A 27,215-nucleotide genomic window follows, 5' to 3' on the forward strand; every position below is an offset into this window, starting at 1 on the left:
AGGAATTTTTGTTTGGCTTGGCTGCCATGGCCGCCACAGATCGCAAGCTCATTCAAGCACCTTGCCAGAGCTGGACGTGAAAGGCGCGTTCTCCTCCGGCTGTGCTGTTGGACGTGCTGGGAATGGGTGCTCCCGGGAGACTAATGTACAGATGTGCTCGGCTGCCGGCTCCGAGTGATTCAGCTGAGCTGGCTTCTCAGCACACACTCCACAGGGCAGTCCAGAGGTGCTGGCTGCCCATTCTCCCTTGAATCTGACAGTGGCTGCCATTTCAGGGCATCTGTCCTCAGCACAGGCAAGGGAGACCCAGAGCCACTTCCAAAGCCTTTAGAGCGAAATCAGGGCAGCCATGGCTGTCCCAGCTCAGAGAGAGGGATGTCTATCACAGGCAAAGCTGTCCATTTCAGATTCAGTCTTTACAAAAATCTGACAGGTTTTTTTAGTGTGCATTTATCCTAATTTACACATTTTTGTATGCAATTTTAACTAGTGTATACATCTTTTCCAATCACTTTTTGCATTTTTTGTATCTTATATGCACTTTTATACATCCTTTCCCCTAATATTATATGTATTTTGGTTCACTCTTTCAGAGGAAAGGTTTGCAGAACTGCATCACAAAATTCAGAGAAGGAATTTCAGAGGATGGGTGACTTTTGAGACTGAGCATGTATACCAGTCTTCGCTCCTCACGCTTAAATGCCTCTCCTGGTTCTGGTAGACAGGGGGAAGGGAGCTTCTTACAGCAGGAGGGAGAGGAAGCTGTGCCTCTTCACCAGACTGACTCATCTCCCCCTACTCTCCTACTTCAGCTTCTGCCTCTGATTTTGGACTTCTCTCTGCCACAGACTCCCCCCACTCACTAAGTCCTGTTACCACTTCAGCTTCCAAGACCTCCTCCTCCCAGTCTGCTCTCTCTTCTCCCTCTGACCACTCATTGTTGTCCCACCATCAATTCCTAGGCTCAGAGCCATCTTCCCTTGGGGGTTCCCCAGCTCATTCCCCCAACTATTCCTCTGCATCCAACCAGTCTGTGGCAGTCATCTAGTCCAACCTTGTGCAGTGCTGGAACCACAGCTGAAGAATCCCTGGCAGAGGCTCTGTCTAAAAACCTCCAATTAAGGAGTGTCCTCCACCTTTTAAGGAAGTCTGCTCTGCTGCCAAACAGCTTTTGCTGTCAGAAAGTTCTTTCTAATGTTTAGGAACTTCACATCTAATTTTTTGGCAGTGGGGAGGAGGAAGGTGGGATAGATGTGAGCAAATGAAGCTATATGCACATAAGTGTCACATACGGTGGGACTCAACGAGAAATTAAGTAGCAGCTTAATTCGCCTCCTTGATACAGTCATCTGCTCTTTAATCACAAACACACATCTCTCTTGTTAGGTATGTCTTGAACTTTAGATCAATTCATTTGGCTCAGGGCAATTATGAAAGGGTTTGTAGCGCACAGATCATTTTTCAGGGCTCTCAGCTTGAAGATTTTCTGCCAGCATTAAATTAATTCCTTTATTTATTTCAGAACCCCAAACCATAAAGAACTGTGTGCAAACAATTACATTTGGTACGAATGACACCACCCAACCGCTGCAGGTTTCGATATCGTACAGAAATTGTCTAGAGGCACAGGATTGACTGCAACTCCTTTGAGGGACTGTAATAAAGACTGAGTTATTTTGACATTTATTTAAGAAATATTTATCTCTCATTTTGCTTCTAAATGCTGCCATTCGCTAAGGAATTATCTGTTACCTAAGTATGCTGATAAATCTTCTAAGGTAAAAGTATATCTCAGATGCTGCCAGGAAAGGTACATTTAAGAATGCTTCCTAAATTATCAGCTGCATTTATCTTAATTACTTTGGTAAAAGTAGAATCTGGCATTAGGGTGAGTTAAATTGAATGGGCGCTTGTCTTTATCATATCACATATTTGAGATCATTTAAGGGAGATAAAAGGGACAGGACTTTGGTGGGGGTTGGGGGGGACCTCCAGGTGGCATTCAAGGATGGGAAATAGCAAGGAGTGTGCTGGGAGGGGACCAGAGGGGCTGTGCTTAGGACCAGCTCAGGATATGCTCTGGTTCTTTTACCAAGGAGGTTCAAGTCCCTGCTCAGCCAAGAAATTCACATTGTATCTTTGAGGCAGTCACCATCCCTCTCAGGTTAACCTACCTCACAGGGTTGTTGTGAGGATAACATGGTCCCTACACCTGGGATCTATTATTTGAGCTTATGTCACTGTATTTTATATTTTTCAGATGCCATTAGAAGCCACTTTGGCACATAAGACATAAAATAATACTTTATACCGATATTCTCTTCAGTTATCGTTGTTGGAAATGGCTAAACACGTGGGTTCATTTCCCCCCTAGTGGTTTCTTTTATTTTGCTTCAGGTGTGTTTTGTGTTATGAACTACACATTTAACTAGGGGATGCCATCCCTGCCTGCTCTACTGGCCAGCCCCATCTACCTGCCAAGCCCCCTTTCCCCACACCTGGCCAAACGCTCCTCCCTTTATACCTGGCCATTTGCCTCACCCCTCATCCCACCCTGCCCTTCACAGCTCACCCCAAGCCCCTCATCCTCTCACAGCTCACCCCAACCTCCAACCCCCTTTAAAGGAGGGTGGTAGGTGCTTCAGGTCTGTCAAACTGCTCTGTGAAGCAAACCCCCTCCCCCAATTAAACCATTCTATAGCCACGTTTAAAAGAGGAGGAGCTTCAGAGTGCAGTTTGGCAAGCCACTCTCTAAAGGGTCTCTCCTGCATCTGTTAAAGAGCTTGCCTGGCCGGCCTGCCACCTACCTGCCTGCTGTTCTGTCATCACACTGGAGTTGGCACAGCCACCAATCAGCAGCCACACAAACAGCAGCATGACGACAACATTACATTTTTATGTATACAGGAAGACAAATGGTTTTTTGTTTTAAAGGTCCCTTCTCCACCATAAAGTGCACTAGTGGGTTTTGGGCCAGTCGCCCTCATTCTAACCCTATCTCACAGGGTCACTGTGAGGATGAAACAGTCCTTTGGATCTGTAGCCTGTGTCCAACTAGATCTGCAGCCCTTCCCACCTAGGTCAGTACTGCCAGCACTGACTGGCAGCGACTCCCAGGATTTCAGACGGGAGTCTTTCTCTGCACTACCTTCATTCCTGCATTGCAGGGGGTTAGACTAGATGACCCTCAGGTGCCCTTCCAACTACAATTCCGTGATTCTACCTGTAGATGCCAAGGATTGAACCAGAGACCTTCTGCATTCCAAGCAGATGTTCTGATACTGAGCCACGCCTACCCCAAGCTACGCCCATCCTAATTATGCTCCTATAATTTTTGCCAATTTTGTAAGTGAGCTTTCGTTGTTTCTCTCTTTGAGAACTTGTTTCTATAAAGCACGATTAACGAGCATTTCAATTGTGGTTTCATTACCCCATTAATTATTCTGACCCAGAAATTTAGCTCAAAATGTTATCAGCTTAAAATAGGGGAGGCGGAAATCAATTAAAATGATTATAATTTAGTCTACAAAAGAAAAGTTGACTTAAAAAAACATTTTAAACTGAATAAGCAGTTCCTGCAGAACCAGTCACTCTTTCATGCTCTCATCTCCCTCATAGGGCTGTTGTGAGGATAAAATGAGAAGGGGGGAAGCCACATTCACCACCTTAAGCTCCTTGAAGGAAAAAGTGGTATAAGAAGGTAATAATAAAGAAGACCCAGAAAATTTGGGCAGAGGGGGGCAGGGCGGGCGGGAAGAACAGGGTTGCAATTGTTACACATTTCCAGCAGATGGCGCCAAAGCCAGCTGAATTGAATTTCCTGCGGTTAGTGCAAACTTCGAAAATTTATGCGATTAGCCTTGTTAAAAGAAATCCTAGTTCACTAATCTGCTTTTTAATCACTCAATTAGCAAATCATCTAATCAGAACCCCTCAACCAAAGTTTGAAATGAAGTTTCCACTATGGGAAATTGTGGAAAGTATTTTTCTATATTTTTCTATGCATTCTACAAACAGAGAGAGAGAGAGAGAGAGGTTGCAATGATCTCTGTGGTCTCAAGACATCTACCAAGGCATAGTCTCAGAAACAAGTAGGAACATTTGGGGAAAGGGGAGAATGCATTCACCTTCCCCTCTCACATTGCCTCAGTGGTCTGAAATGTGCTTTGCAAATATGATTTAGAAAACCACACAACTGGGATTTGCAGGCCTGTCATTCATGGAACAGCTGCCGGGCAGATGCTGCCTGTCCTTGCTGGTCTCCTCGCCATCACAGGATGTTCCCTGCAGCAGCTGGTGATGGCATAGACACTCTTTTTGTGAAAAAGCTGCAATCCATGCAGTTAGCCACTATGCACAAGCAGTAAGTCACAGCCTCTGCTGCGCACACACGGCTGGCCCAAGGCGTTTTGCTTCCTGAGGCAATGGAAGATGATGCTCCCTCCCATGATACAAATGGCGTTTAATCTGACTTCGGTACAGGGGAGAGTGGGAGAGTATCTTTCTGTCCTCCAGCAACTCTCTCTGTCCTTCAGCAACTCACCACCTCCACCCGCTTTGCACCTTCCATCTGACGCAACCACTTTACTCTGTCTCATGGTAGGGGTGGCCCCACAAAGATCCTTTCAGTGGGAATAAGTAATTTTAACCCCCATCCCACAGTGGAAATGGCTGTGGCTCAGCGGCAAAGCACTTGCTTTTCAGGCAGAAGGGTCCAGGTTCAATCTCTGGCATGAGAACGAAGGGCTGGAAAAGAACCCCTGGAGATCTGCTGCCAGCCAGTGTCAACAATACTTAGCTGTATGGGCCACCGGTCTGACTCAGGGCAAAGCAGCTTCCTGGGTTAGAGGATAGTGATAAGAGTCTGCTTTTCCTGTAAAAGGCCCCCAATTCAAGCTCGGCCCTGGACAGCAGCTGTCAGTCAGTGCAAACAGCACTGAGTTAAATGGGGCAATGGGCTAACACAATATAAGGCAGCTTGCTGCTGTAACGCACAGAGAAAAATCAGGTCTCCAGACGGAAGGCGTAATAACTCCCCAACCACCAATGGCTTGCCCTCAGATTTTCTCTTTCTAACCGCTTCTCCAGTTAGCATCCTCCTACTTCTTCTAATTTCTCCTGAGTTTAGGCAAGCACAGCGCCAAGAGCGGAGGAACTCTGCGAGGAAGGAAAGCAGAGCCCCACACGAGGCCAGCGCGCACGTCACAGCTGGAAGGAAAGCTCTTAATGACAACCGTTTCTGAAAGGAATGCGAGGCCAGCCTGCCTGGGTGCTGGTGGATTTATGGCTCCTGTGCCCCCACTTCACCCTCTCCATGAAAGAGCAGAGTGTGCAGAAAGGAATTTGCGCTCCAGGTGATGGGGAAGTGCGGAGGCAGGGACCCTGCAGATCAAGCCCCTCTGAATGGCCTCCGCACCTGACTGAAGCCCTTCTGCCCATGGGGTTGGAAGAAACTAGATTGCAGAAGATGTTTGAGCAGGTCTTCAGAATCTACCCCACCCCCTGCCACCAAGCGGCCGTCAGAGCAGATGACAGCAATGCACCTGGTGAAACGAGCTGGTGAAACCCATACTTTCTGGGCTTTATTTTGGGACTCCAATATGTCAGTGCTGAAAAGAGACATGAACAATATTTAGCCTAAGGGTGGGGGTCCTTTCTCAGCCTGAGAGACACATTCCTTTCTCGGCAAACTTTTGAGTAGTGGTCAGGGACAGAGGCCAGAGCAGGTGAATCAACAGATGTACATTTTCCCTTTGTACAGTTGCCTAGTTTCTTGTCTCTGTCTCTCCATCCTCCATCCAGCAGGGTCTTCTTATTAGGTCATTCCCTACTGCTGTGTTTGAAACTTAATCCTCCTCCTCCTCCTCTTCTGGCCGTGCTTCCCCCTCTATATGCAGATAGGGGGCAGGACAGAGCATGCGTAATATTTTTGCTGAGGCTGCCTCAAACTACCCCACGCATGTTTACTTCCCATCAAGTCAGAGCTGGTGGGGCACACTGACACCAGCACAAGCCATGCACACTCCTTCACAATCGGTCCAGCTGGACTTTGTTGAATTCCACATGAGGAACCAAGGTCTTCATTCAGACTGAGAGAATTCCCAAGCTGAGAGAAAAACAGAAAAGCAAACCCACAGGGTTGCCGTTTCATTTGGGCTGGCTAGATCTCATTTCATTTCATCTGACTGACAGCGGGAGCCTCACACTGGTAGTCTCTGGCATGCTGTGGCCCAAAGACCAAAGCGAGGAGAAATTCTGCCTAGACATTTCTGAGAGGTTTCAGCTGAGGATCAGCTGAGCGGGGAATTTGGAGGAGAAGCAGAATACACCTAGTGGGTGTCAAGAGGCAGGAGTTCTTGTCTATATTCAAGGCTTTTGTTCGGTCCAAAACCTTAAGCAAACTGACCTAATTTACAATTCCTGGACTAAAATACAGATCAGAAGAGTTACCCTTTGGTTTTCATACTCCTCTGTTCTTGCCTTTAAAACATAGCAAAATGGGTATATGAATAAAAATGGGTATTTTAAATTCAAATGCACACAAAGAATGTATGCTGCAGGGCAAAAATCAATCAAAAACTACACAACTTTTTTACTTGGTTTCTAATCAAAGAGTGATATGGAAACAGAAATGTGAGAATGTTGGAAACTGTGTTATACTGGATCAGATTATTGGTGCATCTAGCCCAGTATTGTCTACACTGACTGGTAGAGGCTATCCAGGATTTGAAGCAGGGATCTCTCCCAGCCCTACCTGGAGATTGAACCAGGGACCTTCAGTGGATGCTCCACCACCACACTGAGCTCAGCTCCTTCCCTGAGGGATGGTCTCATGCACAAGCAAAACTGACATGGACCAGGACAGAATGATCTGTCCATCTTTACTGTTCTTCATTCCAACTTGTACTGATGCTCTAAACCAGGGGTGGGAAGCCTGTGGTCCTCTAGATGTTATTAGATTACAGCTCCCATCAGTGCAGTCAGTGGTCAGGGATGCTGGAAACTGGAGTCAAACAACATCTGGAGTGCCACTGGCCAACCACACCCCTGCTATAAGCAAACTGGTTTGGCTATCTTTTCTTCTCATCAGCAGGACTAAATGCTAGGAGTTTGTGCAGTGATTCCCTGGCTCCTTCTCAAAAAGACAATCCCCAGCAATTCAAGACTGTTTTCTTTGCAGGCGGGCCATGGCCCAATACGGAGCTGGAAATGAAGTCATGCTCTGGATTCCACCCTCTCCCTGCACCTTGCTATCTTCTCTCACTTTGAGTGATCATTTTAGGCAGGGGATACCTCCAACAGGGTTTTGCACGAGGAAAGGAGGCCTGATGGATAACACCAAAGACCCATCTAGTCCAACATCCTATTCTCAAAAGCACAACAACACTCTTCCCCAGCAACTGGTATTCAGAAGCACACTGCCTCTGACAGTGGAGGGAGAACACAACCATTAGTAGTCATTGATAGCCTTATCCTCCATGAATAATCATTTAAAGCCATGCAAGCGAGTGTCACTGTCTGTTGTGGAAGTGAGTTCCACAGTTTATATAGGGTGCGGATGGAGAGGAATTCACACACCATCCTTCAGCCACTGAAACAGCAGTTTCTCCATTCCAGTGGTTCTCAAACTTTTTTCTCTGGGCCACACTTTCAGAATAAAAAATTGCTTCCTCCACACTGATTTTTTTATTATTATTGATATGAAATACCTTGGGAAACAAAAAGAAACAACTCCTAGCAGTGCTTGATTTATAACATAGAACACAACTACTTTATAATATGATCATGAGGCATCCAGAAAGTATAGAACAATGCAACTACATAAGAACATGAATCATTCTCAAAATATATTGATTGTCCTTGAATCTTCATGCTACACTTGCTATCCTCTCTTGCCACAACAATGCGGTGCACCACACCCTTTGAGAACCACTGCTCCAATCCTTCATTTCATGTCCTTCCTCTCTGGACTCCATTTTTTCCTTTTATGTTGTGTCTATTAGATTGTGACCAATGAATAAATAGCTTGTTGGCATGGTGCGCTGGTTTAGTCCACTGCTGGTGAAAAGTTCACCACTGGCATACCGGAGTCCCATTCTTAGAGGTGGCTTTAGAAGGGGATCAGGCAAATGCATGGAGGGTGAAAGCTGTGATGGCAAAATAGAACCTCCATGTTCAGAAGCACTATACCTCTGAATACAATTTGCCAGCAGGTAGCATCAGGAAAGGGCTGCTGCCTTCATCAGTGGGGTCTTTGGGGGCTTCTAGTAGGCCAAGGAAGGAAACAGGAAGCTCAATACAACAGGGTAGCTCTTATGAAGGAAGGAACATAGTATTGGCCTGGCACAGGGCAAACCCACCTCTAAGGCCTGCTCTGGTCTCCTTGCCCCTCTCTTAGAAAGCCTGGGCTTTGGAGTGTATGTGTGTGTGCTATTATGCTATCAGTCAGTTAGTGATCAGGCCTTTGCTACAGCAGACTCCCCAGTCTGGAGACTATTCCTCCTCCAGATCTCGATCTCGTTCCGTTTTAACAGTTAAGAACTACCTGAAGGCTTTGTCTGTTTTCCAGGTCCTTTGACGTGATCCAGCAATGCTTTCCTTTTAGAGCATTTCCCCCCTTTTCCCCCTTAAAAAAGGTTTTTCCCCCCCTGCTGTGCTGTTTTTATGTACAATATCCAGACCATCATCTGGCGTGAGAAGAGGGCACACTATATGCAACTCTCTCACACATGCACACACGCACACACACTATTCCAGCTCTGCAGTTTGTCGAATTCTCTTTCCCCTTCTGCCAAAAATTAATACTGCACGGCCGGCTCAGCTGGGCAATATCTCCTGCTTAGCCATGAATGCTGCAGCCCCTGCCAAGTCCGTTGTGCAAACTTGATGGTTCCTACGTGGTCCCTCAAATCACCAGCCCTGCCTACGTTGAGCTGAATCTCAGTCCAGTGTCCAAAACAAGCATGGGGTGTCAGGCTCTGTGCCATCCAGCTCTAACCCCCAAACTCTGACTCTGAACACCAGGCAGTGATGCCTTTCAGCAGCATCGCAGAAAAGGACACTGGAGGTTAACAGGGATGATTTCAAAGTGCAGGGGAGGGGGATACATGCCAAAAATGGGGCTAGCAAATGTGGGGCCATGGGTGGGTTTAGGGGAACCAGCTCCAGAGTTTTTACAAGTCCAGGGCCAGGGAAAAGTGGGCAGGATCATATTTTGTGCAAAAGCAGACCCAGGGCCAGATTCAGACCTTTAGAGGTCCTAAGCACTGAAAAGATTATGGTGCCCCTGCCCTGGATATCATTCGAAATAAAAACAATAATTTTTTTAAAAAAAATGTTATTTGAAATGATGCAAAAGTTCCATGTATGCTGAAAATGCACAACACAGACAGGATCTGATTTCCTCATATTATTTCCATCTTTGTTAGCGAAATCCCTCCTCCCCAATTTAGGTGGGGATAAGTAACAAAAAGAGAACGGAAAAATGGGGGGGGGGGAGCAGTTGTTGAGAGTAAGGAAAGCTAACAAAGTTTTGATTTTCCCCATAATGACTACTTTGATGCTTTAAAAAATCAAAATCAAATGTTAAGTTCTTAAAAAAAAATTAAATCTCTCTTTTTGTGCCCCTGTTTCGCTGGTTCCTTGCTTTGGCTCCTCAGTGAGCAGACCCAAGCTGAAGGCAAAGCAGAATCAAGGGCAGAAGGTCTAGCAAAATGTGATCATTTTCAGATGATGTGCCACAATGTAAGGGGGTTTAGGACAGAAGTATGACGGAACTGCATCCAAAAACCTAGGGATGGAGAGAGACTACCGAAAGCCAGAAAGCAAAGGGAACTGGGCAAACATCAGGTGGCCAGCTTCAAGTTTCCAAATGAGTCAGGAAGGGTAGGTGCCCAAGGGCAATGGGGGCTTCTCTGGAGGGCACATACACATCCCTCCGAAACAGAAGCACCAGCCCAGCCTACTCTCGAGCAACCTGCTTCTTCTTCTTCTTCTTCTTGGAAGTCGGGGCCATGGGTAGCCAAGTTAGCACCCCCCCAGTCTTATTAGTGGTTATTAGGCCATGGAAAACCTATGCAGGCCAATGCCCGTTGGGCATAGCATGACAGGAATCGGCTAGAGACTGCAATTTGCTTGGCATCAAAACAAAGCCAATGAGCGCATGGCACACAAGTCACCTCTGTGCCTTCCAGCTGGTTCGCAAGCCTACAAAAACTCAAACAGCAACAACAAAAAAGCACACACAGACCATTCCTCCAACAGAAAATGTGACAGCAATTAAGCAGCCCTTCCTCCTCCCCTCCCCTTCCAGGGAAAGGATCCCTTCTCTCCCAGCCACTAGCCTTGTCCATCAATGAAATAAAGTGTGAATCGTAGATCTGTCTAGGAAAACATTTCTTGCGGCGAGTAAACACACACTTCATAAACTGCCCCGGCTGCCAGCAGCAGACCAGGCGAGCACAGACCCGGCCTTTCATAAAATCACTATCTCCCAACAATGGCACGCTACAGACCCAAAGATCCCGAGGAAGGGAAATGCTAGAGATGCCTGGGGTTTCTGAAAACAGGCCCCGTCCACAAGAGAGGGTGATCGAATAAAACCGATATTCATCAGCCAGACAAGCCCGTCCTCTGTTTGGCTGGGTGGCTACTTTCTCCGGCAAATCAAAGTCCCCTCCCTTTGCAGCCTTGTGTATTTTTCTTCCATCGGTTCAAAAAATGAAAATGGAATATTTCAGAGGGCCTGGAGAAAGGGGGCTGTGAAAATATTTTCCTTGCGCTGCCACCGCGCAAGCCAAAGAAGTATTTTCGGCACAATGATGACTCTCTCTATTCCGGCACGCCAAGCCTGACGTTAGATAATAAAGGCAGGAGGCCTGCGAGCGCCAGGCGTTGTGTAAGGGCCACTGTTCAGGAGGCTGCAGTGTGGGTCAGCTTCTGCATTCCTCCTTTTGAAAAGCATTGTGTGTGTGTGTGTGTGAGAGAGAGAGAGAGAGAGAGAGAGAAACAGAGACAGAGAGCTGGGAGGCAGGAAGAATAGGAGAGGGCAATCTAGAAATGATTTAAAAGGCTGAATTAAAGAAACTGCAAGGAAAAATAGGTCCTGACGGTTGTCAGCAGCAATGCTCACACACTCTTCCTGCCCTCTTTGCTGCATCTTCCCACTAAAGTCAAGCCCTCCTGACAAGTTGTGGCTGCTGTTTGCGGCTTTCGCAAAAGGCCAAACGGTCAACTGCATCTACGAGTGGCTCCTCTTTGGGTCCTCATATCTCTCCTGGAGGGGCAACAGGCTGGGCATTTGCTCCCCTGTAAGGGCTTTGCAGCTGGACATTCGAGCTCTAGATCAGAGGGCCAGTGGCAAAAGTGGGCAAAGCAACAAATGCAGATTTTTACTTCTGTACACTTGGCTTGTTTCTACACAAACTCACAGACAACCCTCTCTCTCCTCCAGCCAGGCAAGCAAGATGCATTTTCAGAGTGCAAGGACACATTCCAAAATGGCAAAAACATTCAGATTTGGGGCAGATAGGAGAAAGTACTTCTTTGTGCAGCACAATGTTAAACTATGGAGTTTGATCCCACAGGAGGTAGTGATGGCCACCAACTGGAGGGATTAGACAAATTCATGGAGGAGAGGACTATTGATGGCTACTAGCCACAATGGCTATGCTCTGCCTCCCCAGTTGGAGGCTGCAATGCTTCTGAATACCAGTTGCTGGAAACCATACGAGGGGAGAGGGCTCTGGTGCTCAAATCTTGCTTACTTGTGGTTGCCCACTGTGGCAACAGGATGCTGGATTCCATGGTCCACTGGCCTGATACAGCCTGGGAGGAGCAAGGGATGAGGCCTGGGGAGAGTTTTGAGGGCCAGAAAGACAATCCTGGAGAGCCGCATTCAGGCCCTGGGCATGAGGTTCCCCACCCCAGTACTGATGATTTCACAAGATTTACTGCCCAACCTTACATACCCTTCTGCACACAGAGATGCTTACCAGGGAATAAGCTCCATTGAACAGGGTGGCATTTGCTTCCAAGTGACCACAGCTAGGGTTACACCACATGTCTGCTAGTTGCCAGAGTGTTCTGTCTTTGCTCAGGGTGACATCCCTCTGTGAAGCCTCAGGGTGATCTCAGGACTATGGCACATTCCTGACCCTGGGCCATACGCCTCTGGGGTCATGTTCTATAAAAGACTTCTATTTCTGGACTGCTTCTTTGGTCTGAGGATGGAGGATTTTCTGCTGAAATGGCTCACCAGGTGCTCGCCTCCCGGCCGGTGGGTCTCTGTTGCTTTCAGGGAAGGGGATACTGGCATGGTGCAAAGACACTGAAAGGAGCAGCAGATTGGCTCTGCTGGTGCATCTGCACTACACTGGCCTCCCTGGGCCCTGGGCCCTCTCCCTGCTGATAAACAACAGTGACCCACCTGCCAGGGAGCTAGTGTAGTGGCTCTGCCCCAACTGGCAAGCTGCTTCTGATTTTGTGTGCTGCTTTTCCCTCCCACATCCCCCCTCCAACTCTCAAAATGGCTCCCCCATGCCTCCCCACTCAGATGGGCAGTCCAATAGTCCTGGGAACTGAAAGAATGCAATATAATTCGAGCCAGTGTGGTGTAATGGTTAGAGTGTTGGCTTAGGACCTGGGAGACTAGGGTTCAAATCCCCACTTGGCTGTGATGCTCACTGGGTGACTTTAGGCCAGGCGCTGCCTCTCAGCCTAACCTACCTCACAGAGTTCCTGTGTAGGGCTTAAATTAGAAGGGGGGAACCATGTATGCCACCCTGAGCTCCTTGAAGAAAAAGGTAGTATATTAAATGAATGAATGAATGGTCATTGGGGATCTCTACCCCCCACCTGATATCCTAGAAAATACGAGGTATAAAGAATGATGCTTCTGAGCATGAGCAGAGTGCTTTCCTTCCTTCCACAACCACACTGGAGGAAGGGTTTCGTTTCATGGCAGAGGGTTAATCCTTGACTCCTTTTGTTTTAGAACTCCAGCCTCACCAAAGAGGATCTCTATGTCCAGGCCTATTCAAATGCTTGCAGGTACTGACAGCTGCTCACTTGCCTTTACTAGACAATGTCTGTGTCATGCAAGAGCACGCATGTAGCCTGTCATCTATCATGTCTCAAATTAATAGATTTGCAGGCTGCTCAGGGCAGGGATCTCTCTTCTTGGGTTCTGTAAATCTACACATTGCTGCACATTGCTACGAAGCTGCACATTGATGGCACTATATAGATGACAATCAATCATGGGACAGAAGGGCTGTGGCAGGCCTTGCCAATCTGCACTGGCAATACATAATAGCAAGCCCTCAAGAAGGGTCTTGATGGGATGCTGGCGGACAGAGCCAGCTTCCACAAGTCCCTTCTTCCAACATTGTGGCTATGGATGGATGAATCTGCCATTTCAGGTTTCTCTCAGTTTCTCACAGTTTGAATCCTAAGTTTCATTCTCTCCATTTCCACATCAGTTTGTAGTAGTTGTTGTTGGGTGTTTTTTTAGACAACATTTTGTACACATTTACACGTGCATTTCACTAACTAAAACACATTTTTGCAAGCTATTTCTCCTAGCACAATGCACATCTTTTGACTGGAGGACAGCATCACAAAATTTGGAGAAGTGCAAATTTCAGAGGATAGCTGAGTTTTGGTTCATCGACTGGGTTCCGGAACTGCAAATTAGAGCAAACAAATCCCTCCTCCATGCTTAAGTGTGGCTCATGTCTGTGACACAACTGAAGCTGAACTCTACCAATGGGGTTAGAATTCCCTCTCTCTAAAAACTCATTTGCAGCAAAGTCCTGAAATTATGTGGCTGGTCGAATGAAGATTTAAAGGCGAATTTGCAAAGCTACCCGAATTGATACAGATCACCTTGGGAAGGATTCTGGCAACAGTCAGGGAGCAGAATCTGACTGACCGGGCTTCCTTCAGTTGCCATGGAGACCTCGTCACCAATCACTTCCCCACATGCTGCCAAGGCTGCCGCAAAGGAGATGTTTATGTCATTAGTTAATCGCCTGCTAGCTGTCAGGCTGAAGAATGGGAGGGGGGTTGTGTCTGAAAAATATCACTAGGCTGGGAGGGGGCATCGCTTTCCCTTCCTGATGCTTCCTGCCTGGGCAAACCCACACGTAACCAAAGCAGTCTCTGGGAAACCTGCCTCGACCCCTAAGTACCTCTTCACTGTCAAAAAAACAGCCCAAAATTTCTAGTAGCAAAGCAGAGTTGGGGGAAGGAGGCTGGATGTCGTAATGCTGTGTGGGGAGGTAAGGAGGGGGTGGTTTTTTATATTAAAAGTTAACTCTCCCACTTCTGCTTTCTAGCCAAACTTTTGATTGTATGTTGAATAAAGAGCAGCTCTCTGGGGTCCCAGTCTGCAGCCTTTCCCACTTGTTACTGTTTGAGCCTTGAACCTGGGACCTTCTGCATAAGCTTTGGATCTCACAACATATGAACCTGCCTCATACCAAGTCAGGCCATTGTTCCATCTAGCCCAGCATTGTCTACTCTGACTGGCAGAAGCTCTCCGGTGGTGTCAGGCAACAGGTCTTTTCCTCTCGGCTGAACCGGAGAGCCCGGGGATTGAACCCTGTGAAGAGGGATTGATTGTCAATCCTTTCTAGGAACTGTAGCTCTGAGAGGGGAATATAGGGGTCTCTTAATCATTCTCAACACCCTTAACAAACCACAGCTCCCAGAATTCTTTGAGGAAGCTGTGACTGTTTAAATTGGTATCATAGTATGTATGGTATGTATGGGCAGCTGGCCTCAGGTACCAAGCCTGTTGGCAGACCAACTCTGTGCTACAAAGATGTCTACAAATGAGACATGAATGCTGACAACATCAACTCCGCCATGTGGGAATCCCTTGCAGCCAACCGCAGTGCCTGGAGACAGACAGGTCATATATCCACAACGGTAACTAGAGTCCGAGAAAAGGAACACCATGCTGCAGGAGCTGTAACTCTCCAATGGTTTGACTTTAACCCTGATGGTGCACTCTTCCACTATATCTCACGACAGACAAATGCCAACAATGGTGTGAATGTGGCCTAAGTAAACAAAGTGAGCAAAACAAGCACAGGAAGGGTCAAAAATCTCTCTCTGCAGAAGTAAAGTCTCCTCTTTACTTTCTAACTTCCTCAAGGAAATGTGCAACATCTGAAACATACCTGAAATATCGTCTCACCCCTTCTATGCCCTGTCAAACCGTGCAGTGCAGCTGAGGTCCTCCTGCAGACACAGTATTTCAGAAGGCCTATTCCATGCAATGTAGAAATTGGGCCTTTATTGTGGTGACACCTACCCTCTGGAATTCCTTCCCCTTGAATATTAGACACATGCAATCTCTGCTGCTTTTTCAGAGCCTACTGAGAAGACCTTTGTCTTCTAGAAGCCTTTTAAGATGAGATATTTCTCAGAACAGCCTGGCTGCTGAACTAGGCCAATGTGAGCCCAACTAGTCCAGCTGGCTGCTGAACCAGGCCAATGTGAGCCCAACTAGTCCAGTGGTGTGTTTGTGCAGCAGCTTATCAGATGCCTAAATAGGAAGCCCAACCATACAAAGGCAATAGCCCCTCCTTTGCTGTTATTCGCCAGAACATCAGAAGAGCTCTGGAGCTGGATCAGGCCAAAGTGGGGTCTGTCTAGTCCAGCACCCTACTCTCACAGTGGCCACCTGGATGCCTATGGGAACTGTTATGTACTGAGTTGAATAGGATTCCAACTGCAGCAGTCTGATTGGTCCTGGAACAATAGGATTCAGAATGCAGCAGTCTGATTGGTCCTAGAACAATAGGATTCAGAATGCAGCAGTCTGATTGGTCCTAGAACAATGCAGCAGTATGATTGGTTGGCAGGAACCACCCAATCATGCTCCAGATAGAAGTGAATCCACAACCTGATTGGCTTACAGTAGAATTCCGGCCAAATGGCCAAAATATTGGGAAATATTGGAACAAGAAGGAGACAAATTGAAATTGCAGAGTTTTGAGAAATTAAAAGATAAAGTGCGAGATTGGCTTCATTATTATCAAATAAGAGAGGCCTATAATTTGGACAAAAAAATTGGCTTTCAGGTGGGAAAATCAAAATTGGAAACTGAACTGTTAGATCCCAAAACTAAGATACTTTCAAGAATGTATAACTTGCTGTTAAAATGGAATACGCAGGATGAAACGTTTAAATCTGCTATGATTAAATGGGCACAGGATATCGGTCATAACATCATGTTTGCCGACTGGGAACAGTTGTGGACCACAGGTATGAAATTTACGGCATGTAATGCCTTAAGAGAGAATATTATGAAAATGATATACAGGTGGTACATGACCCCAGTCAAGCTTGCAAAAATCTATCATTTGCCCGATAATAAATGTTGGAAATGTAAAGAAACTGAAGGTACATTCTTTCACCTTTGGTGGACGTGCCCAAGAATTAAGGCTTTCTGGGAAATGATCTATAACGAAATGAAAAAGGTATTTAAATATACCTTCCTGAAGAAACCAGAGGCCTTTCTTCTGGGCATTGTCGGCCAATTGGTGCCAAAGAAGGACAGAACTTTCTTTATGTATGCAACAACAGCAGAAAGAATACTTATTGCGAAGTATTGGAAGACACAAGATCTACCCACCCTGGAAGAGTGGCAGATGAAGATGATGGACTATATGGAATTGGCGGAAATGACCGGCAGAATCCGAGACTTGGGAGAAGAGATGGTGGAGGAAGACTGGAAGAAATTTAAAGACTATCTTCAGAAATACTGTAAAATTAATGAATGTTAAAATTATGTTTGGATTGGCAATAAGTGGTATTCAGCAACAAAAGTTAATAAGAATATGCAAAAATGAATTGATAAATGGATGAAAAGATAGAGTCATAATATGTTAGGAAATAGAGTTAAGATAAATGAAAGAGGGTAAGGATTTGCTGAATTGATTATGTAAATGGGAATGCAAAAAGGGGAGGTGTGAGGAGGTCAAGGAAACAAGCAAATGAGCTTAAAAATATCAAAAAATGGATTTGTTTTTTGTATCTTTCTTCTTTTCTTCTATATGTATTTTTGAATCTTTTTTTTTCTTTCTTGGTTTTTCTTCTATTCTGTGAATTTTTGTTTTTTGTAAAACTCTAATAAATATCTTTACAGTAGAATTCCGGAATTAGCCAATCATGTGCAGCCCATTGTGTAAATAATGTATATAAAGTAGATACTTTGAGGGGACTTTCATTTCATTCCTTCTCACCACTATGAGCTGAATAAAGAGCATGAAATCACTTTGCGACTCTGAGTATATTTCAGGAACATAACACTACAAGAAGATCCTGCTGCATCAGTTCAGTGGCCCATCTAGTCCCACTGGCCAACCAGATGCCCCAAAGGGAAGCCCACAAACAGGATCTGAGTGCTCTCCTTGCTTGTGGTCCAGGAAGTGCTAATTAGGAAGGCCTGTGCTGAAATGGGAACAAATTTCTCCCTCATTCCTAACACACACACACCCCGCTGTGAAAACATAAAAAGGACACACGGTCTCCGGAACAACAAGCCAAGAGTGCTCAGAGGCAGTTATTCAATTAAGCTTTTTTGCTCCCCAGAGAAAAGGAAGGGAAGTAGCTGCTCAGAGCAACAGCTGTTGGGGCAGGAATAGAGTTGGAGAGACCTGCTGCTCCTCTGACTCCAACCTCAACACACAGCACCCTTTAATCTTCCTCTCCACATGTTGCTAAATTGAGATTGACAAAGAGCAACCAGGGCAGAGATAGCACCAAAATCTTTTCCTTCCTTCCTTCCTTCCTTCCTTCCTTCCTTCCTTCCTTCCTTCCTTCCTTCCTCCCTCCCCTCCTCCCTTCCTCCCTTCGTTTTTTTGACAGTTGCAATTTTTTCTTTCATGCTTACAGCCATGAAGACCCCTTCAGCAAAAACCTTTTTGTAGGCAATCAAATTAATTGTGGCACCATCACACTCTCATGAGGACAAGCGTAGTCACTTCCAGATGACCTGTCTATTGAGTGTTCATTTTGACTTGTTTGTCCAAAAGCTGTTGGTTTTTCTTTGGGGTGGCGATGGAGGTTAAACAGCATTGGATATTTATTGACATGTTTGCAGGGAGGCAAAACAACATCGCAGCAGAGCAAAGTCAGTTTCTTGAGGAAGCAGCTTTCTCACACAAGAGCGCAAAATCTTCTGCAACCTGAACTTGCCGTTATGTGACTGGATCCCACCTGACAAAGGTAAGGAAGCACCCCAATGTTTTGCTTAATTAAAAAGATATATACCCTGCCTTACCCCAAAGAGTCTAAGATGGCTAACAACAACACCAATAAAAAACAATGAAGATATGGGAAAAGTCCTATCAGTGCTCAAACACTTCCCACTCAGCCTTGTGTAGCTACCTTCATGCCTTCCCATTTGGTCCTTTGGCCAGTTTCATAATCACCTAAGAGCCTGCTAGATCAGGCCAATGGACCATCTGGTCCAGGATCCTGTTCTCACAGTGGCCATCCAGATGCCTGTGGCAGTCCTCAGGCAGGACTCAAGCTCAAGAGCATTCTCCCCTTCTGTGGTTTCCAGCAGCTGGTATTCAGAAGCATCACTCCCTCCAACCATGATGGCAGAGAACAGACATCATGCCTGGTGCCTCATCCTCCATGAATTTGTCCAATGCTCTTTTCAAAGCTACCTAGGCTGGTGGCCATCACTGCCTCTTGTGGGGGAGTGTTCCATGGTTTACCTATGCACTGCGCGAAGAAGCACTTTCTTTTATCTGTCCTAAATCTTCCAACATTCAGCTTCATTGGATGTCCATGAGTGCTAGTGTTATGGGGGGGGGGAGTTTTTCTACATCCACTTTCTCTGTGCCATGCGTACTTTTATACACTTCTATCATGTCACTTCTTGCTCATATTTTCTCTAAACTAAAAAGTTCCCAATGCTGCAACCAGGCCTGTGCAGAGCTTGTCTGGGGCCCAGGGTAGGAGTCCTATATCTTCCACTGTGGTTCTTTTCAGTTTCATCCTAGAAGGCATGGCAGGGGGCCATGGCTGGTGCAGTCCTCAAAGGGTACCCAGCTGTCCTCCACTCTGCACAAGCCTGGCTGCAACCTTTCCCCATAGGGCAGTTGTCCCAGCCCCTCAATCATTTAGGGTTTCCCTTTTTGATATGTTCCTGTGACTGGGCAGTGCACAGCAGACTCATTGGAAGAGATTCAGCAGGGAATTACAGCCCCCAAAATACAACATCTCTCTTTTTCTCTCCCCACTCTCCCTTGCCTTTCCCCTTTCTTGGTGCAGAGTGCCAGGTTTCAGCATGAGACTTAGCCAGCCAAGCCCTAATCCCTGAAAGGCCAGCAGCAGAGCCCAGATGCTCCCTGGATCCTTCAGCTGCAATTACAGACACCAAACTTAGAAAGCAGAGGAAGTACATGGTATAGTGCTATGTTTTGGGAAGTGGGCTCGTGATTGCAGCCGTGCTGCATGCCCAGCTGATTTGGAGATAAATCTGAACAGACTGGTGTCCAAACAGAGATGTCCAAACAGCTATGGAGAGCTTCCGTAGGAGAGACTGACGTGATAATAGCGGTTTGCTTTTCAATCCTAGATTGCTTTCCCCGCACATATCTGCTAAGATTGAAAATGCATGGTCCTGGTCATGTTTGCGTGTTCTAAACAACCCATGTTTAAAACTGAAAAATAACTTATTGATCTAGAAACACAGTTCAAACCATGAATTTGTAAACTTGTGCATTAAGTGCAAGATGCTGGTTATCAGTCCTGAAAATGGATTTCCCCTCCAATTATAGAATCATAGTATTTTGGAGTTGGAAGGGACCATGAAAGTCCTCTGATCCAGCCCATGGCTCAGTGAAGGAACCTTGCAACTCCAGTATCCCAAGTGGTGGCCAGCCAGGCATTGCATAAACACCTCTGGAAAAGGAGGACCCACCCCTTCTTGGCAATCTGCTCCACTGTCAAACAACTCTTGCCTTTAGGAAATTTCTTCTAATGTTGAGCTAAAACCCACTGCCCTATATTTTCCAGCCCTTGGTTCTAGCCCTAGCCTACATTTCATAATCCAGCAGGGCTGTGTCCAACCCCCTGTGAGGGATAATCTGCCGTTCCCAGGATTCTTTGGGGGAAGCCTTGTGGTGTGTACAGCTGTACACTGTCCAAGCCTGCCCCCATCTTCCGTGTCACAGTCCTTCATTTACTTGTACAAGGCAAAATGCCACAGATTGTTCCTATCATCTATCTATCTATCTATCTATCTATCTATCTATCTATCTATCTATCTATCTATCATCTATCTATCTATCATCTATCATCTATCTATCTGTCTGTCTGTCTGTCTGAAAAAGATCTATATCACAAACCTTCAGTTTGCCAGAATTTCTAAGTTGGAGACCAGAGTACAATAATAGCAACAAAATAGCTCCCCCACCCTAAATTTTCAGATTGCAAAATTATTTCGATCCACTTTAGTAGGATGCCCCCTGCACTGCCCACAACTTCACACAAAAACAAATTAAGACTAGCCATGTTGCCAGCACACCCTACAAACTAATAGCTCAGTTGGTAGAGAACAAGACTCTTAATGTCAGGGTTGTGGATTCGAGCCCCACAGTGAGCAAAATATCCCTGCATTGCAGGGGGTTGGACTAGATGACCCTCGTGGTCCCTTCCAGCTCTACAGTTCTTTGATTTTATCATTCTAATGCATAAGCCCACCACCCAAAGCATGCAACATATTGCTTCTGGGTTAGATGCACAAGTTCAAATGGCTGCAACCTGGAAGCAAAAGAAAAAAGATGGCCATTTTTAAATAGACACAAAAACAGTATGTTGCATCGGTTGTGGGAGGGGGCAATAGAGCCCGCAACCGTCCCGAGTCATCTGAGGCCAGAACCAACAACAGGAGGGGTGAAACAGCACCAGCGGGGTGTGTGGGGCCAGTGAGAGCCGATGTTGCAGCTGCCCTATAAAGTTTGCCTTGCCCGCTGCTTCCTACCCAGCTGCAACCTGTGGTTAGTTTGAAAGCTTTGCATGTGCATGCGTAGGAGGGGGTGGTGCCCTTATCCTGCACCCTGGCACTCCTTTTGATGTCCCGGCATCACCTCTCTATGCAGTAAAGATATGAAACATATGTGGGCCTCCCCCCTTCCTTTATACGGCACTGCTATGGTTTCCATTGTTCGAGGACTCCCCGAAGGACGCAGCTGTCCAGGCCAACTCCAGCGCGTGGCTCTGCTGGCCAGTGAATGTCACAACCCAACCGCCCCGCCATCCAAACAAAAGAAGACAGAGTGCTCTGTTTCCTCTGAGTCTATTGACACAGCTGGGAAGGAGGAACGGGAGCTGGGGCAGAGGCGTTCCTCATCCCACGTGGTGGGCGTCCACGCCCAGCTACTCTGTAAGGCAGCCCATCTCTCTTGCTCTCCTGTACAATGCACTCAGAAGACCTCCCTCTTCCTCCTCATCAAATAGGGGGGCTGGGAGGTGATCTGAACCTCCAAGTGTGCTGCAGGATGCAACTGAGGTGAATGGGGAAAACACCATGCTGTTCCTTCTTAGATCTAGGCCAAGGCCATCGCCAGGCTTAAATATGGCCATATTCACACTATACATTTGAAGCTCTACAATACCACTTTAGACAGTCATGGTTTCCCCCAAAGCACCCTGGGAAGAAGTTTGGAGGCCCCCATTCATCTCCCTGAGCTAAAATCCCCAGCAAAGAGGGACTGATGGTTAAATCACTCTGGCAACTATGCCTCTGGGAGGAGAACAAGCATTTCCGAACAACTCTCAGCAGCACCCTTAATGAGCTACAGGTCTCAGAATTCTTTGGGGGAAGCCATGACTGTTTGAAGTGATATCATAGTGTTTATGGGGCGAATGTGGTCTATGCCAGATGAATCCTGTTGGATCAGGGCTAGGTGACCAGTCCTACCTGGAGGAGGAGGAGGAGGAGGAGGAGGAGGAGGAGGAGGAGGAGTTTGGATTTGATATCCCGCTTTATCACTACCCTAAGGAGTCTCAAAGCGGCTAACAATCCCCTTTCCCTTCCTCCCCCACAACAAACACTCTGTGAGGTGAGTGGGGCTGAGAGACTTCAGAGAAGTGTGACTAGCCGAAGGTCACCCAGCAGCTGCATGTGGAGGAGCAGAGACACGAACACGGTTTCCCAGATTACAAGACTACCACTCTTAACCACTAGACCACACTGGCTCACTGGAGATGCTAGAATTGAACTTTTGAAAGTAAAGAAAGTGTTCTACCCCTGAACTCTGGCCCTTCCCTTTCACATAGGAAGCTGCCTTATGCAGAGCCAGACCATGAGTCCATCTAGTTCAACACTGTCTACAGCGACTGGAAGCAGCTCTCTGGGGTTGCAGACAGAGGGTTCTTTCTGAGCCCTACTTGGAGCTGCTGGGGTACTGAACTTGGGACCTTTTGCATGCAAAACAGATGCTGTGGTAACGATCTACCATCCCAAACGCATGGCTTTGTTTTCATTCTGTGTTTTTAAAAATGCACTTTGCACATGCTCAGGCACTCCCATGTATTTAGCGTCATTTCACAAATCCTGGGGCTAAGGGCTTCTTCTTTTTGCAAGCATGGGGAAAATGTGATGGGTCTAAGTCCCGGTGAGTCCTGGCTCAAATTAACCCTTGCCCTTAGGTCTCATCTTTGTCTGTGTCTGGAACAGCAGGATGCCGATGACAGAGAACAACCAGATGTTATTCTCTGCACCATAACCTGCATGCATAACCCTCCCAAGGCTGAGCAGATGAAATGAAGCACACCTGGCTTGCATTACAGGAATGAGAGAAGCTCTTTAGAGTGGGGTACAGCACCCCAGCAGTGTGAACAAGCACCTCCCACGGAGTCTGGCAGTGCATCCAGTAGCTTATTCCACAAAGGGATTTTTTTTGGGGGGGGGGTAGGAATCCTCCAGCTGTCTGCAAGTGAAACAAGCTGGCCTCCTACCACTGTGGCCTCCTACCATTATCAACCCCCACCCCAGCAAAAATAATAATAAAAAAATCATTATTTTCTTGAAGAAGCATTATGACTACTGTGACATTTTAATAGGAGACATCTATCATTTGGCAACATTTAGATTCCCTTCTAAAAATGAATAAAAAATGTTCTCTGTATATAATTATTCTCGCTCCCTGCCTCCAATGTAATTTGAGGTAGTAGCTTTAGTATAGGCACCCCATTTAGAATCAAGGGGTAGTTGATAAATGCAAAGCATATTCAAGGCATTGGCTCCTTTCTTCAGAAAAAAGAGGCTAGCTCTTTGAAAGCACTGGAACCAGCACTGGCCCTATGGATGCTGCTAGACTTCAACTCTCACCAGCCCCGGGGGCATGGCCAGTGGTCAGGAATGATGATGGGAGATGGAGTGCTGCAACATCTGGAGGACCACAAGCTACCCAGCCCTGTCGCAGGCCACATTCACTCTATACGTTCAAAGCACTATGCTACCACTTTAAACAGCCATGGCTTCATCCAATGAATTTTGGGAGCTGCAGTCTATTAAGGGTGCCGAGAGGTGTCAGGAGACCTGTAGTCCTACACTGGCCTACAATCCCCAGAGTTACCTGGGAACAAGAACTGATAGTTAAACCACTCCAGGAATTGTAATTCTATGAGGGGAATAGGGGAGCCTCTTAACTACTCTCAGCACCTGTAACAAATGACAGGTCCCAGGATTCCTTGGGGGAAACCATGACTAGTTAAAGTGGTATCATAGTGGTGTGAACATAGCTACAGATAGGCATCGTGAGGCTCTGTAAGCCAAGCTAGTTCCTCACATGGTATGAGAATGACCCTGGGACCATATCCCAGAAACCTCCCCCGGCCCCCGATCATGACCCGCAGATATCTGTTAGCAGATAAGTCAATGTGGAAAGCATACCCTGAAGCTACAAAGTTTGAAAATCACAGCACTTAGTCAACAAAGAGTAGCCATTGTCCTTTTTGGAATTGTGTTTTTGGCAATGCCCCCATCATTGTGTGACTGGGGGTGGGGTGGGTATTTTTTTTTATTTTAAACTTTTTTATTTCATTTTTTGCCTCTGGGCCGCTAAATGAGGAACAAATGCAGAACATTCCTTTATCTCCTGGCCTTGATGGAATGACAAAGGCAAAGCAATAAAATGCATTTTTTTAAAAGAAAGGAAGAAAAAAATAGAGCTGTAAATTTAATTTCCTCTTAAACCATTTGCTTCCACTTAGTACTCAATGGAAAGCCCAGAATGCTGGCAGAAGGGAAGCTCTCACTTGAACAACTATCAGCCTACAGAGCAACTTTCTCAAACCTGGTGCTCCCACCCCAAATGATTTGGACAGATCCCATTACCCCAGAATCATATGGCCATGTAGACTGGCGCTGATGGGAGTTATAGTCCAAAGCACCTGGAGGGCTCTCGATTGAGGAAGTTTAGGTTAGGGAAGGACCCGAGTTCTAATCACACATCTTATCTGTGAATCAATCATTGGGTGGTCTTGGGCCAGTCACTATCTCCCTAATGTATCAGAGAGTTGTTGTGAGGGTAGAATGGGGGAATAAGAGGGCCATAAGAGAGGTCAATGACAGAGAATTCACAGAACAAGGGAGCTGCCTGGAAGAGGCACAGACCTGCTGCCAGCCCTCTCCCAAAGAGACCCACCCCCCATTCTATCCAGACTGCTATGTGCCATGGAGGAGAATTTCACTTCAGTTTGCATCAAATCAACTTAATTCACACTTTGTGAAACAATACACGAATAAAAACACGTCATCCTTCTTTACATCCTTTATATTTAAACCAGGCTTTGGGAGGCCCCCTGAAAATCAGGCTACCTGAGCATTCTTCTCGTCTGTGCAATAAACAATGGGAGAAAGGAATGTGTGCCATGTGCTGATCATCCTCTGTTCTCCAGTCATGAGTTCAGCTTCCCCCAGGGACATCTGCTCCTGGAGACACATGTGAACTGATGAAACAGACAGACTGAGTGGGACCATTAGTCCATCTAGACTAATGGACGTCTACTCTGACCAGAGGTGACTCTCTGTGGTCTGATCTCAGGCTTGCTAAAGGCACATTGAGAGGGCAGCATGTCTTTCCAGCGTGGTGCAGAGCAGTGGTTCCCAAACGTTTCCCCCCTGCCTTGAAAATTGCCCCACACAGAGTACATTATGGTAATTAGCCATGAAGAATTACAAATGAACTCTCATCTTCTTCAAGGTGTTTGGCTCAATTAAAGATACTAAGCTCCATCTTCCCTGGCTGGTGTCCAACCTCTTTCAGGCCCCTTCCTCAAGTCTGCCCCCTGAGTCCCAGTTTGGGTCCCCCTCACAAACAAAATCTGATGGTGCAAGGATATTCCTGGAAGAACATGCCTTTGACCGAAGCCTTGGAAGCCCCCGGATAGTTCAAAGATAATAACGAGAATCCCTTAAATAGAACCACTTCAAAGAACCGCAGCTTCCTACCCGATAACATCAGGAGGTAGAATCAAAGGCTTCTTTCTCAGGGCCCCAATAGAGGAAAAGGCCAAAAATAAAATCTGTTCCTTTAAAGCTCTCCAGTTGGCCAAAAAGGACAGTACAGGCCTAAATAAAGGAGGCCAGGGTGTCAAAATCTGTCCCACTTTCTCATCACAGGATTATCAGTTGGCCATGGCGCATACAGATACCGACATGTAGACATCTCTTGAATCAACCTCTCCTATTATTTTCTCCTATTGTACTTTAAAAACGAGGGATCAGTTATTTCAAATCACTTTCATTTGCATTTTTAGACAGGGGTTGACAACACAGGGCCCTCAGGTGCCAGGATGTCCACTGGTACTTCCCTATGACTTCTGGGGGTGGACCTTGGTAATATGGTGCCCTAAGCAAACACAAAATTTGGCGCTTTGGTAAATATTTCTATTTTCACAATAATACCTTTTGGTACAGTTGCTTTTTATGGATCTTGTCATCGGGTACTCATATAAATGTAGGTATTATTATTATTACTATTACTATTTTGTGCCCCCTCAGCTCAGCGCCCTGTTGAGGTGAACCACCCACACCACCCTAAATTTGGCACTGATGACTTCCACAAAAGTCCTCAGTTACTATCTCCTCAAAAATTCACAGTGCACGAGGGGCATTTTGTTCTTCCTCCTCAGTTTCCTGTTTGCCCTGGCTTGGCCTCTCCTACATTAAAATATGTCCCCTTAAACATGCTTGCATTTCAGTGGATGCCAGGACTGGAAACCAACCTTCCCTTATGCTCTGAGGAGAGGGGCAACACAATTTTCCTTGTGAATGAGTGTGGTGGTGCCCTTTCCTCCATTGATGGGGAAGCTAATGCCCTTTATCTTTCTGCTCTTTCTGCACGCTCCTTCTTTACTTGTCCCAGGAAGCAGGAAGAGACTGAGAAGGTGGGGAGCAGATCCTGCCGACAGCCTGCTAAGCCACACCTACTTATAATCTGAGCTCTGGGCTCAAGTTAACTATTTCATGCACACAGGTGTGAGTCAGTAACTGTATGCAGTATTCAAACACTTGCAGGTTCCAGGTAAGCCTTGAAATGGCACAGGCTGCCATCATAAACACACTTACTGGGAAATAAACTCAGTGAGACGTACCTCTGAGCAAACACATTGAGGATTGCTCTGGCAATATAAGAATTAAAGTGTCTAGTAGAACAGGCAGATGGACCTAAGTGAACTTCTGGTAAATGGAACAACATCAGACAGGAGCTACGTTAACTGGCATGTCAGGGTTAAGAGTAACATCGCTTTGTTTATATTCCTGTCTCCAGTGTGCATACTTTCAATAATTTGTAGCAACCAATATTATGCAATAAACTCCACAGCCAAGGCCTACTGGATAAGCTGCTCAGATTGGTTGCTGGCTTCGAAGCCCATAACTCATCAGGTGAAGTGTTTCTACTGATTTTCAAAGCACAGTGATGACAGCACAGGTCAAAACACACCAGGAAAAGCTGTTCATCTCAGGCTGAGGCTTTCACAAAAAGAAGATGGGGAGGCAATGTTGTGTCTGGACTGTGTCACTTGCAGGTGACAGGTGGGGTCCTTGCATGGCTGAATGCTCCTCCTTACACAGGAACATAAGAGAAGTCCTGCTGGATCAGGCCTAAAGCCCACCCTGCTCTCAAAGTAGCCAACCAGATGCCACAATGGGAAGCCCACAAGCAGGACCT

At 46.4% G+C, this 27,215-nt stretch overlaps 1 protein-coding gene across 5 annotated transcripts in view; it reads right to left on the minus strand.

Moving 5' to 3' along the window:
- Positions 1 to 27,215, minus strand: part of ZNF469 (zinc finger protein 469) — a 224,121-nt gene that overhangs the window by 20,209 nt on the left and 176,697 nt on the right. Inside the window, exon 1 of one of the 5 annotated variants that reach the window (XM_083626158.1) lies at positions 61 to 99. The exons of the other annotated variants lie outside the window; for them this stretch is intronic. The gene's annotated coding sequence lies outside the window, so the exon portion shown is untranslated. Of the gene's footprint in view, positions 1 to 60; positions 100 to 27,215 lie in introns of those variants that run through there. 5 annotated transcript variants of the gene reach the window in all.

This window comes from Podarcis filfolensis, assembly GCF_964270895.1.
Source record: "Podarcis filfolensis genome assembly, chromosome: 8".
NCBI lineage: Eukaryota > Metazoa > Chordata > Lepidosauria > Squamata > Lacertidae > Podarcis > Podarcis filfolensis.